The sequence below is a fragment of the Anolis sagrei genome, chromosome 1, assembly GCF_037176765.1.
Source record: "Anolis sagrei isolate rAnoSag1 chromosome 1, rAnoSag1.mat, whole genome shotgun sequence".
NCBI lineage: Eukaryota > Metazoa > Chordata > Lepidosauria > Squamata > Dactyloidae > Anolis > Anolis sagrei.
This window is the reverse complement of record NC_090021.1, coordinates 148440177-148456374: the sequence shown is the minus strand read 5'-3', so window position 1 is coordinate 148456374 and position 16198 is coordinate 148440177.

The following is a 16198-nucleotide window of genomic DNA, read 5'->3' as shown; positions in this document are numbered from 1 at the left end:
TGAGCCCTGCCACATGCACCATGGAGGACCTTCTTGCAGCAACACCAGAAGCACTCCAAGTGGCCAGACACTGGTCAAAGGACATTTAATCAACTACCAAACTCACAAGTTTTGTATTTTCTCTGTTTGTTTGCTTTGTTCTGTTAGAAATGTAATATAATTGACTGGCTGCCCTGACACGAGAAATAAATAAAGCTGAGAGGTGAATAGGAGCAGAATGTCATGCATCTCTTTTATTTTGTAGATGATCCTGAAATTTAGGAATGAATGTAGTTTAAACAAGAGCAACAGAGTTCATATGCTACTGAAAAATCCAGTGAGAGTCTCCTGGAGAACTTTTGAAACTCTGTGCCAACAAAGGATGATTCTAATATCTCACAGGATGAATTTCTGCTTAAATTTTGTTCTTTAAAAAACTGTTAAGAAAGACACAGCATTTCCATTTAGATTGAACAGCTTTGACTTAAATTGCAGAACTACTGGAGATGGGCAAAAAAGTGAAGCAAATGAACAACACAATGCATTTGTAATATATAATCAACTTCTTTAGTGATCACAAATCCTGCAACACATTCCATGGTGATGAAAAAGCACACAGTACAGAAACTAGCTGAGACAATATTTAAAGCCTTTTCTTATTTCACCAGACCAATTTTTACAGTTTTCAGGATCTGTTGTTGGCTTAGCTGCCTGTCACATGATCTCCGTGCCAGATGTGCTGGGGTGTGCCTAGGAATGGAACAGCTAAGGCACCAATCCTTCCCCTTGCTTGTCGCTGTAATTCAATCATACACCTCTCAGTTACAGATTTAATCATGCACCTCTCCGTTACAGTGTTATAACAATAATACTACAAGAGAGGATTACGGTTATTTCAGTTATTAATCAATTTACCATATTTAATACATTTATAGCCCATCTCTTTCTCCCAGAAGTGGGGTTCAGGGCAGCTAACAACTTTAAAAAATATAGATTAAAACTATAAAAAATAATTAATAAGAGTATAAATATAATATAATATTTTAAAAGTGATTGCACAATTTAAAAAGTTTAAACATTAAGCATTACGCACATTAATGGTTATTAAAAGACCACATGCAACCTGAAAAATGCCACTGCAGAGCATTAACTCGATCCCCTAGTCCAGGGGTCCTCAAACTTTTTAAATAGAGGGCCAGGTCACATTCCCTCAAACTATTGGAGGTACGGATTTTAATAAGAAAAAAGCATATATCTTATTTATAGTGCAAAAAACACTTGAAAACAATACAATAATTAAAATGAAGAACAATTTGAGCAAATATAAACTTATTAGTATTTCAATGGGAAGCGTGGGCCTGCTTTTAGCTAATGAGATAGTGTTGTTGTTGTTATTGTGTGCTTTCAAGTCATTTCAGACTTAGGTTGACACTGAGCGAGGGCCTGGTAAATGAGCTTGGAGGGCCGTATCCGGCCCCCGGGCCTTAGTTTGAGGACTCCTGCTCTAGTCTTTAAAAGCTTGATAGCATAAAAACATTTTGCCTTGCTGGTGGAAGGAGAGCAAGGATGGACCTTTCCTGGTCTCCTTAGGGAGGGAGGGCCGAAGTGTGGGAGCAGCCACTGAGAAGACCCTCTCTCTTATTCCCACCAAATGAGCCTCAGAGGTGGTGGGACACAGAGAAGGGCCTCACCAGATTATCTCAGAGTTCTGATGTGCTGAAAAAAGGGAGACACAGTCCTTTAACTAATCTGGATCCAAGCAGCAAAGGGCTTTATAGGCCGTAATTAGTACTTTGAATTTTACTTGGAAACAGATCTCTTTAGGCAACCCCAGTTGGCAATTTGGCTGAGACTCTTTGGACCAGTTGAAGTTTTTGAGTACTTTTCAAAGGCAGACATACAAAGAGTGCATTACAGCAATCCAGATAGGATGTAACCAAGGAAGGTACCACTATGACCATATCCAACACCTCCAAAAATGAGTGTGATGAGCTTTAGCTGTGCAACTGCACTCTTGGTTACTTACACTTCCAGTCCTAGTTTTCATTGGATTTTTGCACTTCTCCTTTAACCCTGCCCTGAAATTATTGTACAACTCTTAGCCCTCCGAGCTCAGCATTTATTACTATTCAGTCCAGGGATTGCTTTTGTTGTGTTGTCTTATTGTGATGTGTTATCTTATTTTTTATTATTATTTGATGTTAAATTTGATTTGTTTTATTATGTCATGTTTTATTCTGTGTCCTCTGGGCTTGTCCCTATGTAAGCCACCCTGAGTTCTTTCGGGGAGATGGAGGTGCAGTATAAAAATAAAATTATTATTATTATTATTATTGACACAAAAGCACAGTATGTCACAGGAAACAAGATCTATATGCTGGATATATATCTATATGCTGGATATCACAAAATCACAAGTCGAACACTTCCCAAGCATCTAGGACTGTGTGATGTATTTTCGAATGATGCGCGCAGATCCAAGTAAGGTGGCCTTTTGCAGTTGACAGATCATGATTTCGTCGATGTTTATTGTTTCCAAATGCTGGCTGAGCTCTTTTGACACAGCACCCAGTGTGCCAACTGGGACCACATGTACTGGTTTATACCAGAGCCTTTGCAGTTCGATTTTGAGGTCTTGATAGTGGCTGAGTTTTTCCTGTTGTTTTTCCTCAATGCGACTGTCACCTGATATGGCGACATCAGTAATCCAGACTTTTTTCTTTTCCACAATCATGATGTCTGGCGTGTTGTGTTCCAAAACTTTGTCAGTCTGGATTCAAAAGTCCCACAATATTTTTGCATGTTCATTTTCCACGACCTTTGTGGGTTTATGATCCCACCAATTCTTTGCTGCTGGCAGGTGGTACTTGTGACATAAGTTCAAGTGAATCATATGGGCCACAGAGTTGTCTCTTTGTTTGTAGTCCATCTGTGCAATTTTCTTGCAACAGCTGAGGATATGGTCCATGGTATTATTATTATTATTATTATTATTAATATTAATATTGGAACCCAGACCTACAGGCTCAGAACAGAATCCAGGACAGCACATTCTCCCAAATTAAGTTAACCATGTAATTAGCATGCACCCATAAAGAAAATGAAAAACAGGAGTGGGAGAAGAGAAGGGTTTTCTTCTTGTTTTCCCAAGACTGAACAAATATGACTTACACAAGGCCGCTGGCTGGGTTTCCATGCGTGACCTGGGATTCGAACCCTTGTCTTCAGTGTCTTATGACCTCAACAGTCCGGGCTGTTTTCAGCGACATATACCAGTTTCACTGTAGTTTAGCCACAGAACCCTTCAGTTCCCATCCCATAATGTACAACCATTTCCATCTGGACTCGGTGGCTAAACTACAACAGAACCAACATATGCCGCCATAGTGGCAACATGGGAAGCTTCCTGTGTTGCACCTGTAACAATGGGGGGAAGCTGGGTGGTGGACACTTCCCTCCACGGGATGGGGTTTCTGATAAGTTGGGCATTGTGGGGGGGACGACAACGGGGACTGACAGGTTCCCCATGCCCCCTGATGGGCTCCGTCAGATTCGCTACAATCCATGGTGATTCCGGCAGTCAATATGATGAGGTCCCTAGTCCAACACTTAAACCATTGTACTTCACTAACTCTCTTTGTTCTTGTTCAGACTCTATTCGTGATATACTGTTTCTGAACACATCTTGACATTTCTCAACTCCTTATGTGTTAAAAACATTGCTTGGAAAATCTTGAGTATCATTTTACTGGCGTGAAAGATCAGAACAGCCTAATGGTTATTCTGAATCCTGGTGTACCCTTTTTTGGAAATGGGAATATATATTAAATGTTTCGAGTTTGTGGGCTATTGTTTAATTTTTCGTATTTATTATCAGGATGGTTTTTTGGGGTTTTTTTGTTAGTATCCTAATGAATACTGTCTGTATAGCCTGAAACAGCCCCACTAGTATGCCAGTTAGTGATTTTTTTCTCCCAAGTACTTTTGAGAGTATTTTCTATTTCACTTTCTAAAATGTTGGGTTCATCTTGAAATTGTTCTTCTTTGAGGAAATCTGTCATCACTTCGAGTCTCTTATATAGCTCCTCGGTGTATTGCTTCCATCATTTCTTTTGAAAAAAGATCCTGAACATATAACGTGTCCCCCTCTTGAACATATGGCATTCCTATCTTTGGTTTGAATATCACTTTCATTTCTCATATGCTATGGAAGAGGTCTCTTGTTCTATCTTTCTTGTAGGCTTCTTTGGTTTCTCTGCAATGATTGTTATAATAATTCTCTTTGTCACTGCTCACAAGACGCTGAATTGTTGCCATCAAGATTTTGACCCCATTTCTATCAACTTTTACTTTTTTTTCCTGTTCCTAACCTTTTGAGAAGTTATTCTGTCATTCAGTGAGGCTTTTATTTGCTTTTGACTACAAATACTGTCTTTTTGCATTCTTCGCAGACAACGTCCCTGGTTTTAGTCCAGAGTTCTTTTGTTTCCCTGTCAAATTACATGGTGCTTAAATGCTGCAGGGATGTTTTTCAGGCTAAATCTTCTCTTGGTCTTGTTTTTTGCTGAGAGAAAGTACTAATATGTTATTGTAATCTTCTGCTTCCAATTACCGTATATACTCAAGTATAAGCCGACCCGAATATAAGCCGAGGCACCTAATTTGACCACAAAAACTGGGAAAATGGATTGGCTTGAGTATAAACCGAGGGTGGGAAATGAAGCCGCTACTGGTACATTTCAAAAAATAGATACCAATAAAATTATATTAATTGAGACATCAGTAGGTTAGATGTTTTTGAATATTTAAATAAAACTATAATTTAAGATAAGACTACCCAACTCTGATTAAACCATTATTCTAACCTTCTTCAATGTAAATGTGCATATGTTTACATCCTTCCAATAATAAAGAGAGTAAAATAATAAATGTAATAAAATAATAATAGAGTTAAACACAATGAAAATATTATTAGAATATTAGAGTAAAGTAATAAATGTAATAATAATAATAATGGAAATGTAATAACAACAGTAATAGAGTAAAATAATAAATGTAAGAATAACAATAAATAGATTAAAATAATAAATATAAGAATAACAACAATAATGTGAAATGATAAATGTAATAAAAATAATAGAGTAAAATAATGGAAATGTATTAATAACAGTAATAATAGAGTAAAATAATAAATGTGATAATAATAGAGTAAAACGATAAACGTAATAATAATAATAATAATAAATAGAGTAAAATAATAAATGTAATACAAATAATAATGATAATAGTTTAAAATCATAAATGACTTTGACTTGAGTATAAGCCGAGGGGACCTTTTCAGCCTAAAAAAAGGGCTGAAAAACTAGGCTTATACTCAAGTATTTCCCCCTTGCCCCCCCCCCCCCCCAAATCTCCTGGCACATCTTTTCTATGTGCCAGGAGGACTGCAGGAGCATCTTAATGGTGGACCAGTAAGTTTAAAAAAGTTTTTAGGGCTTATTTTGGGAATTTTGGGCTGGGTGCCATCCCAGTAGTTAGTGTGTTAGCATGTCCCCACCCCGCCAGGAAAGCCCAGGTTTTTTTGGGGGGGGGGAGCCTTAAACCCGCTTTGGTGGGCATTTAACCACAATGTTTCAGTGCCACTACTCTCCAGGGTACCAGAAAAGAAGCCTGCTCCCTCTTTTTTATGACATCCTTTCACATCTTTATACGTGGCTATCATGTCTCCTCTCAACCTTATGTTCTGCAGGCGAAACATACCCAGCTTTTTAAGGGGATTTGATTACTTGGACAGTAGTGGCAGAAGCTGCCTGTCTTATTTCGGCTTCATCCTCCACCAGTCTGTCCACATGGAAGTTGCCTCTCCTTTCCACTGCAAAGCTGGCAGGATGAAGCCAGCCCTTCTTTTTAAGGAAAAAAGTGGGCAGGCAACTACAATCAGGGTCATGGAGGCACCTCTTCTCCCATCACAGGCAGTGAAAGAGCTTGAGTCCTTAGTAGCTAATGTCAATTACAACTCCTATTTTTAAGTATGTACAATATTCTCTTGCTGTTTTGCCTGCACACATGTCTCTGATAATTTTTTTCGGAATGTTCCTTTGCATAAGAATATGCACACAAATATTTATTCTTATCCCTTCTTTATAAATCCCTACCAACTACATAGCTACAGTTTTGCTTCTTGTTATGGGTTCCATTCCTTGAGGGAATTGAGTAGAATCCTAATACATATTAATACACTGTGTATATTTGCAGTGCTACTGTTAGGGATTCCAAACAATAGAGTGACTCCGTCTTCAGAGTTGCTCTGATCATCGAGAAGATGAAAGAATCCTATCTGAGATGGTTTGGACATGTGCAACGAAATAACAAGAATTCTGCTGCTAAAACCACATTGAATATGGAAGTTGCAGGTGCCCTGCCATGTGGCAGACCTAAAACATGCTGGCTCAATAGTTTGAAATGCAACATGGCTGAAGCAAGACTCACAATGAGAGACACGACCAATAGGAACAAGCGGAGAACAAGAAGCAAACAAGCAGATCCTGCAGATTTGTGGGACAAACACTAGGAAGAAGACTGTTAGGAGATTTGTTACTGATCAGACCTAAAAAGTGGTCACCAGTGGTTCGTCTCCATTCTGGAGAAAGATAGCTTGTGGGAAGTCTCAGGGCAATTCATTTGGCATAATGTTGTTCACCATCTTTATAAACTATTCAGGTGACATAATGTATGGCATGATTATCAATTTTTCAGAAGTGACAGCTAATACTTCAGAGAACAGGATCAAGATTCAAATAGAAGGGAGAGCTCAGTCAAAGTTAGCCCAATTAATTTTTAAAAGAATACGGCCTTTAGAGAAAAAAATGGTACATAAATATTTTAAATAAATACATTTAGTCAGGCAAAAGAAAATGCACCAACACAGGATGAGTGACACACATTTTGAGTGCTGTGCATGTGAAAAAGGTTTAGGGATCTTACTGGAGCCAAAGTTAAACATGGATGAATCAGTAGCTCAATGGGGCAACCCAAAAAGCCAATACAAATTTCCAGACTTCCTCAAAGGAGGATTATGTCCAGATTGAGTGAAAAACTAGAGTACTGTGCTATTCTGCTTTCCCTAGTCCTCACCTGGAATACTGTGGCCAGTTCTGGATACCACAGTTCAAGAAGAATATTGATGACCTGGAATGTATCCATCAGGGACGTGCAGAGTCAAACCAGTCACTTCAAGGATCCCATCCATCCATCTTGCCCTTGGTCGGCCCCTCTTCCTTTTTCCTTCCATTTTCCCCACATCATTGTTTTCCTCTAAGCTTTCCTTTCTTCTCATGGTGTGGCCAATGTACTTCATCTTTGCCTCTACTATCCTTCCCTCCAATGAGCAGTCAGGCTTTATTTCCTGAAGTATGGACTGGTTGGATCTTCTCGCGGTCCAGGGTACGCTCAGAATTTTCCTCCAACACCACAGTTGAAAAGCATCTTCCTTCGCTCAGCCTTCCCTATGGTCCAGCTCTCACATCCGTAGGTGACTATGGGGAATACCATTGCTTTAACTATGTGGATCTTCGTTGCCAGTGTGATATCTCTACTCTTCACTATTTTATCGAGATTGGACATTGCTCTTCTCCCAAGAAGTAAGCGTCTCCTGATTTCCTGGCTGCAGTCTGCATCTGCAGTAATCTTTGCACCAAGAATTACAAAGTCTGTTACTGCCTCCACGTTTTCTCCATCTATTTCCCAGTTATAAATCAGTCCAGTTGCCATAATCTTTGTTTTTTTTAATGTTTAACTGCAACCCAGCTTTTGAACTTTCTTCTTTCACCTTGATTAGAAGGCCCCTCAGTTCCTCCTCGCTTTCAGCCATCAAAGTGGTATCATCTGCATATCTAAGGTTGTTAATGTTTCTTCCAGCAGTTTTCACCCAGTCTTGCATTTGTCAGGCCCCGCACATCACATGATGTGTTCTGCATACAAGTTGAATAGGTTGGGTGAGAGTATACAACCCTGCTGTACACCTTTCCCAAATTTGAATCAGTCCGTTGTTCCATGGTCAGTTCTTACTGTTGCTACTTGGTCCTTAAACAGATTTCTCAGGAGAGAGACAAGGTGATTTGGTATGCCCATACCACCAAGAACTTGCCACAATTTATTATGATCCATACACTTGCTCAATTACTTAACCAAAAAAGTAACAAAGATGTGTTCCTTCATTATAGTTACAAATTTTTTAGGTGCATAATTTTGGAAACATCCTGAAAAATCTCTCCATCCCAATTTTGTAATGAGTATTGAAACATTTTCTTCATTGATCGCAAAGGCCTAGTATCCACATAATGCTGAGAACATACAATATTTGTAAACGAACCCTTATGAAGAATAGTTTATACAGCTGGGTATGTTTAGAGAAGAGAAGTTTGAAATCTTGCATTACAGTTATCTTATAAATATCTGAATGTATGTCATATAGAAGATGATTTTTATTCTTTTGCTTCAGACACAAATGACAAGAAATGAGCTTCCACTTAAACTTAAGAAAGAATGTCCTGTTGGCAGGAACTGTTCACCACTGACTTCCTTGGAAGGAGGCTGACTCTTCTTTTTTGGAGATTCTTAAACAAAAATTTCAGATATACATTAACTATATTTTCAAATTAAATCATTACTTCGGTCACAGATCAGCACAGGAAATAAAAGTCACAGTTTCATACAAACTATAGTACATTAAAAATATAAATATAAATACTGAAGCACAATAGGGGTATGATGGGATTAGGACCTGATGGCTGCAGTGGTCTGTTGAACCTGGATGAGTCTATGTATGATGCTCTAAGGACAAAATCTATATAAATAAAAATGTAATGTTTTTTGTGGGATTAACATAACTCAAAAACCACTGGACGAATTGACACCAAATTTGAACACAAGACACCTACTAACCCAATGAATGACAATCACTCAAAAATTTGATTTTGTCATTTGGGAGTTTTAGTTGCTGGGATTTATAGTTCATCTACAATCAAAGAGTATTCTGAGCCCCACCAATGACAGAATTGGGTGAAACTTCCCACACAGAATTCCAATGACAAACAGAGAATACTGGAAGGGTTTGGTGGGCATTGATCTTGAGTTTGGGAATTGTAGTTCACCTCCATCCAGATGGCAGTGTGGACTCAAACATTGATGGATCTGGACCAAATTTGGCACAAATATTCCATATGCCCAAATCTGAACACAGATGGAGTTTGGGGTAAATAGACCTTGACATTTGGGAGTTGTAGTTGCTGGGATTTATAGTTCACCTACATTCAAAGAGCATTCTGAACCCACCAACGACATAGTTGGGGCAAACTTTCCACACAGAACCCCCATGAACAACAGAAAACACTTAAGCCCATCCAGTCCAACTCCCTTCAGCAGGGCAGGAAACTTAATCAAAGCCCTCCTGACAAAGAGCCATCCAGCCATATATATAAATAGATATATATGATTCACACACAGAGATATAATATCATCGATTTCTTGATCAGCATAGTCTGTGTATTCATCTCAGAGACGGCCCTAGGTAATTTTCAACAGTAAGCAAAGAGTATTTTGGCGCCCTCCCCCCCAACCAATCACTGATATATATTTTCTGTTCATCATGGGAGTTCTGTGTGCCATATTTGGTTCAATTCCATCATTGGTGGAGTTCAGAATGCACTTTGATTGTAGGTGAACTATACATCCCAGTAACTACAACTCACATATGTCAAGGTCTATTTTCCCCCAAGAGCGCCTCAAGAGCGCCCCTGGGCAAAATCAACTCTACTGCAAATGCTTACTTTGTGTAATGGGTTGAGCCGCCCCTGATTCATCTCAGCTAGTTCACATCAGATATTCTTCTTGCATTGGGATAATGGGTTCCTTCCCACTCTGAGCATAATAAAATGTTTTAGGCAGTTATTATATTGTAATAACCTTCAATATTTTTTTCTTTCTAGATGATCCTCCATATTCCTACAGATAAAACTCTGGTCTCATCATGAATTTAGCCTTAACAATTTCTTCTGGCATCACATGTATTTGCGTCCAATATTTCTGGGTCTTCCTAAAAGACCACCACATAATTTTAAACATCTGATGTAAAATGTTTTCATAGGGTTTCATTACAATAAATATATTTTCTCTTAGAGGAGACATCTATCTAATGCAGCGTTTCTCGACCTGGGAGTTGGGACCTCGGGGGGGGGGGTCACAAGGGTTGTTTCAGAGGGGTCACCAAAGACCATCAAGAAAACACATATTTCTGATGGTCTTAGGAACATGTTCGCCCATTTAACATCACTGGCCACACAATCAACACACACATCTTTGAACCTTCGTTGGCTTTTATAAATCAATTTGGATGTTTTATGTTCATATTTTATGTTAGTTATAATTTTGGATAGGTTACATTTATATTTAAGCTATAGATATCATGTTTAAACTGTTTTCTTATGTGGGGTTATTCTGGGTTATTACATTTGTACTTGTTATTAAGGCACTGAATGTTTGCCTTTTTGTTTGTTGGAATATGCCCTGAGTCCCCCTGGGGAGATAGGACGCAATATAAATAAAGTTTTATTATTACTTTTATTATGATTCATAACAGTAGCAAAATTACAGTGATGAAGTAGCAACGAAAATAATTTTATGGTTGGGGATCACCACAACATGAGGAACTGTATTAAGGGTCGTGGCATTAGGAAGGTTGAGAACCACTGATCTAATATGATACCTCCATTCAAAATAGTTGTTTTGATGCATTAGATAGATATATTTAGAGATTTGGATGAAAGCACACAGATCCAGTAGAGGGAGGCATTACATAGAAATGGCATGCAAAGACAGAATTGCTTTTTGATGTTTGTAGTAAAGAAAAATTCTGCGTGAAATCCATAAACAAGCATGTATCTTACTATTTTAGCATCTGGTCTGAAAAACAAGATTTTTTTTAATGGAAAGAAAAGTACTTCTTTTTAAATATCTGTTTTTATTGCTAAATGCATCGGAACAGGAAGGCTCATGTTTATTCTAGTACAGGAATCTGAGCAACAGATTTCTTCAGGAAAAATATATGTTGTGTATATTTAGTACACATTTCTTCACTTCATATTACTCTAGAAGCAGTCCCCAGCCATGCTTTGCTGTGGCCCAGTCGGTGTATATGTGTTTTGTGTGTGTGTATGTTTGTGTTTGTGTGTGTGTGTGTGTGTGTTTGTGTTTGTGTATATATATGTTGTTTGCACATGCGTTGTAATGTATTTTTAATTTTGGCTTTTTAAGTCTCTTCAACTGTGTTTTTCAGGGGTTTAATGGGTGATGGTCACTCATTGGCCTGAGAGATATATTGTGTCCAAATTTGGTGTCAATTTGCCCAGTGGTTTTTGAGTTATGTTAATCCCACAAACCAACATTACATTTTTATTTATATAGATTTTGGTTATTCAACCTGTTTATTATGCAATGATAGTATAAGACCAAAGGTCCCAGTAGAAGAACATCCTGTTTCTCATCGAGCAGATGCTACAAGACATCCAAAAGTAGGACAGATATGGCCTCCGTATCTTCTTGTTGCCTGATGCCTATTATTCCCCAAGAAGAGGGGAAAAAGTATGTATTTTCTTCAAAGCAAGGAAATAACCAGCTTTTCACCATAATAATTCAGAACATGAACACATTGATGAAAACTCAATCTGCTTTAACTTAAAATCATAGAATCTTAGAGTTAGGACCCCAAGAGCCATCAAGTCCAATTACATTCTGCCATTCAGGAATACATCGCTAAGTAATTTGAAAGATATCTATCTGACCTCTTATAAAGATCTTCAAAAATGGAGAGCCTGTCCCTCCACCCTCTGACACAGTCTCTATTATTGTACACCTATTAAAACAGTAAAGCAGGGGCTATCTCTCTTCTTGTCATTTGAGCCCATTCGTTGGGGTTCTAGTGTTCACCCAAGCATCATCCCAGTAGTCATTCTTCTCCTTACATAGCACATCACTAGTGGTGCATAACAGCTGAAATGAACCACAGACTTTGGCCCCACCTACACTGCTGTATAATCCAGTTTCTGAAACCAGATAATCTGTTTTGGATTATATTCAGACTCAAATAACCTAGATCAAAGCAGATTATCCGGATTCATTAACTAGATTAAATGGCAGTGTACATCCAGCCTTTGACAGTGTCATTATCCCAAACCAGCAGTGTTGTTCAATTAGACCATCTCTAGTGAGATGTCTTGTGTACTTCAGTGCACATAGGGCAGATATATAGGATTCCGAACTCATCAAATGAGGCTTTTTATGGCAGTACTAGCCATCCCCTGCCATGTGTTGCTGTGGCCCAATCTGGTGATCTGGAAAATAAAGTAACGAGAAAGTGTTGGTTTCTAATCTATGTAATTTCTTTATGCTTGTGGGTAAACAGCACTTGCTGTTTCTTTGTCAGTGTTGATGTGGAGATTGTCTGGTTTGCCTACTCTGGAACATGCAACAAATCATTGTTCTTCTTTAGGGGTCCCTTTTAAAATCTATGATATTATATCTGTGTGTGTGAATCATATATATCTATATCTATGGCTGGATGGCTCTTTGTCAGGAGGGTTTTGATTACGTTTTCTTGCCCTGGTGAAGGGAGTTGGACTGGATGACCTTTGGTATTTTTTGTTGCTCATTGTGGCGCAGCCCTGCTCTTGGTCCCGCCACTGTCACAGGCACGTTTGACAGGGCCTTCTCAGAGATTGCCCCCCGGTTATGGAACTCCGTTCCTGGCAATATTAGATCAGCCCCCTCCCTCCTGTCCTTCAGAAGAATGGTGAAGACCTGCTGTGGGACCAAGCCTTTGGGGCAGTGCAATGAGGCAATAATAGAATGGTGTCCTGAGATAGTTTTTAAGCAATTGATTTTAAAGTGGATATAAGTGATTTTAATGTTTGTATATATTTATGGTTTTATGCCCTGGCATTGAATGCCCTGGCATTGAGTCCCCTGCGGAGTGATAAGGGCAGAATATAAATGGTTTAAATAAATAAATAAATAAATAAATAAGATCTGGGACTGAATGCTCAGATTTGGACAGTGTCCAGAAGTGCATTTTCAAGTTAAAAGTACTGAATCAGCTGTACATAATCCTACAGATGTCAATGAAACATGTCTTGGGTACATCGCATTTGTCTTTGAAGTTTCAGTGGCAGTTTAAGAAAGCTTGCTCTTAAATTCCAGTAACATTTGCAAAATATGTATTTGCAGCATTTTTGGGCTTCTTCCTAAGCAATAAGAGCGGTAACTGGAAGGAATTAATTACAGTCTTACTAGCCACCAGTGGAGAGCATAAATTGGCTGCTTCTTGAAATGGCTTAGTTTTCTCTGCATTGGAAATATTTATAGAGCTATTCAAACAAAGGACCATTGGTTGAGGTGAATTCTCTGCTATGGCAGCTGATTGGCTGCCTTGCCTGGCAGGAATTTTACTAAATGGTCATTGCTCAGTATGGAGCTTGTGGCTGTTTCCTGGGTATACCTTCAGTGCATGCATAGGGAAAGGAATGTGGGCAATGTTAGGGTTGATAGGTGTTGACATCTCTCTTGGCTGTGGGTTTTGGGGTCCTTTGGGGTCCCGGGTTTTGACAACAAAAGCACCTAATTTATTACTTACTAGCCATGCCCTGCCACGCATTGCTGTGGCCCAGTCTGTTGATCTGGAAAATAAAATAATGAGAAAGTGTTGGTTTCTAATATATGTGATTTCTTTATGATTGTGGGTAAACAGTATTTCTTGTTGTTTCTTTGTCAGTGTTGATATGGAGAGTGTCTGGTTTGCCTACTCTGGAGTATGCAACATATCATAGTCCTTCTTTAGGAGTCCCTTTCAAATCTATGATACTATATCTGTGTGAATCATATCTATGTATCTATATCTATGGCTGGATGGCTCTTTGTCAGGAGGGTCTGATTATATTTTCTTGCCCTGGTGAAGAGAGTTGGACTGGATGATCTTAAGTTCTGTGTGGGAAATTTCCCCAGTTCTGTCATTGGTGGGGCTCAGCATGCTCTTTGACTGTAGGTGAACTATAAATCCCAGTAACTACAACTCCCAAATGTCAAGGTCTGTTTCCTCCAAACGCCATCTGTGTTCATATTTGGGCATGTGAAATATTCGTGCCAAATTTGGTCCAGATCCATCATTATTTGAGTCCACAGTGCTCTCTGGATGTAGGCGAACTACAACTCCCAAACTCAAGGTCAATGCCCACCAAACCCTTCTAGTGTTTTTTGTTAGTCATGGGAGTCCTGTATGCCACGTTTGGGTCAATGTCATAATTGGTGGAGTTCAGAATGCTCTTTGACTGTAAGTAAACTATAAATCCCAGCAACCACAACTCCCAAATGACAAAATCAATTTTTTGAGTGATGGTCACTCCTCGGGTTAGTGGGTTTCTTGTAGCCAAATTTGGTGTCAATTCCCCCAGTGATTTTTGAGTTCTGTTAATCCCACAAACAAACATTACATTTTTATTTATATAGATTATCAATAATGTAGGTCACCCAGGAGGATATAGATGGAATCTAAATAGTAATGTCACAAGAATATAGTCATTCTTTTCTCACTCCAAATGTATTTGGTTTAGAACTGCCACAAACTGAGCTATAGAGCTGTGTGGTCTTCCAAAATATTTTTTGCATTAGATATAAAAGATATTTTGGAAAATGATTCTCCTTAATGCATACAAAGTCCTTGCACACACCCTTCACTCTCCAGCCTCTAATACAGTATCTACATCTAGAGAAAGTTTTGTTCCTGAAACTGGAATACCGAGAGCTCTCTAAATGGGAATAGTTTCCAAACAATGATGTCAAAATATTATATAAGTACTTGTCATCCATTTAAAACATTGCTTCTCTCTTCTTGGGTCAAAGTCAAAAGACTTCTTTTTAAAGAAAGTGCCATAAAGTGCCTGAGAATTAATTTGCATTTGGAGGAGATTTTAGTGCTCCTATAAATCACAAACTGAATTTTAAACACGTAGGCCATTACTTCCTTTCTGCTGCAGAAGGCCATAAAAACCTGGGGAGGTGTCAAAAGTTAGAAGAGGTAGGGTGGGTTAGCAAGAATATTGTTGGATTACATTACTTTTATAACAAATCCTATTGGCAGAAGTTTCTGCTAGACATGTCTGGTAGTAGTGATCAATGGAGCTGAAGGCACCATACCATCCAACTTTATTTCTTAACTTTGTTATGGATTATCCCTTTGTGGAATTTCTACATAGTCATTTGTGCCTTGTTTAATAAGTCTTACATCAAAGTGCAATGTTCCCCAGTGTTTTGCAGAAGGAAAGCAGCAGAAGATGTGTAACTGAGCAACACGTGAATGTGGTCAAGCGGGTATGGCCAAGCAAGAAGAGATCCCAAGTGACTGATGAGGAAGAACACCCAGAAGGACTATTCTCAGCAGGGAAGACCAGAAAAAAAGTTTATATACTGTACATATACATGCATCAACTAAAACATTATGTAATACATAAATTACAATATAAATTATTCTAAAATCAAAATGCATTTAGCAGACCTGCTCAAAATCATAGATCCACTGTACAAAATCTGCTTATAACACCCATCCTGTCCAATTGTACTTGATAGATGAGATCAAATCCCAGTTTCCTCATGCAACCAGTTATAGCTCACCAGATAAATTTACTTCACAGGGCATTGATCTTTTGTAGATTTTGAATTTTGTTTTGATGCATGGCCAACAGAGCTTCCTCTGAATTTGAAGCTACTGCATTTTGGCACAGCAGGGAAATCTTAAACAAGAGGGAACTAGGACTGAACTCTGAGATTTCTACCGACAGCAAAGGTAAAACTTTATCTTTTGGTATAGAATTGGTTGAGTTTTACCTAAAGTTTTTCCAGATGTAGAAGTGTAGACTTCTTGAGAAATCCAATGCACTCTGCCTGAGAAAGGAGCTGGAGATGTCACAAAACCAGAGGAGCATTCTGGATCCTGAGAAGAAACGCTTTACCTCTGCAGAAGGAGTTACATTTTACTGCCCTTTGCCTCCTCGACCTCTACTGAGCAAAAAGATAGGAGCAACCTCTGCCTAGTATATGGGAACCTTCAACTGAACCATAGAAACATCTATGGAAAAATGTGGTCCTTAGGCTGAAGCACCATCATTTATCTTATGTT